We start from the raw sequence: 1067 nt of genomic DNA on the forward strand, positions 1-1067 counted from the left end.
ACTTCCGCTGCGTCAACGGTTAATGAAAATGTAGCCGGATTCATGGCTATGGCAAATTCTTGGATTGATGGTTTCAATCCCCAAATGTATCTTTCCACTTTTYTAGATTCCGAGGAAATATAATGTTCTGCAAATCTTGAATATTCGATGAATTTCTCTGTATATTCCCTTACAGTTCTGTTTCCTTGTTCCAATTTTAGAACGTCTTCTTCCATTTGTCTAACGGCAGCTTTTGGGAAAAACTGCTCTTTGAATCTGTTGACAAACTCTAGTCATGTCATAGTTTGCAAAATATCTGTTATGGCTAAGGATTCTACTTCCCACCAAAATAACGCATTTGATTTTAACACCAAGACTACAAATCTGACTTTATCTGTTTCTGCACATCGGATGGTATTGAATACAGACTCCATCTCTTTGACCCAACACATAGCTTTAATTGGATCTCTTTCTCCCGAGAAGGTTGGTGGTTTACAACTTAGAAACATCTTTATATATCCTTCCCTGTTATTGAGAATTGGAATTGATGGAGTAACTTCAATTCTGCCTGTTTCTATTCTGGCAGGATTCCTCAAAATAGAAGTCAAGGTTTCCCTTAGTTTCCCATTTCTTCAGCTAATATGTCTCTTGTTACATATTTTGGGTGAGACATCCGTTCTTGATTCATATTTTCAGAGTTTGATTATGCTTGATTCATATTAATTTATTGATGGCTTATTCTGCCTCTGGTCTGCCCCCTACCTCTGCCTCTACCTATGCCTCTGCTTCTGCCCTCAGAGGTGCCAATAGGAACAACAGGGGATTATTCTTCATTGGGGTGAGTGATCATTTCTGACCTTCTTGATCTACTAGCCATCTGTAGATAACAAAGTTAAAACACATATTTTTCACATTCCCAAATATAATAAAGTGTCTAAGTTCAGATATGTACTTGTAGATTCAAGATTACATTGGCCAGATGTAATCCAAAAATTCCTTACACACTGATCTCTTAAGTTATTATATTTATTCCAAAGGTACTAACTATGTCTGGGACACTAATATGCAATGAAATAGTTTAAGTCTAG

This window comes from Cynara cardunculus, unplaced genomic scaffold (assembly GCF_001531365.2).
Source record: "Cynara cardunculus var. scolymus isolate 2C unplaced genomic scaffold, CcrdV1 Un_Scaffold_4408, whole genome shotgun sequence".
Taxonomy (NCBI): Eukaryota; Viridiplantae; Streptophyta; class Magnoliopsida; order Asterales; family Asteraceae; genus Cynara; species Cynara cardunculus.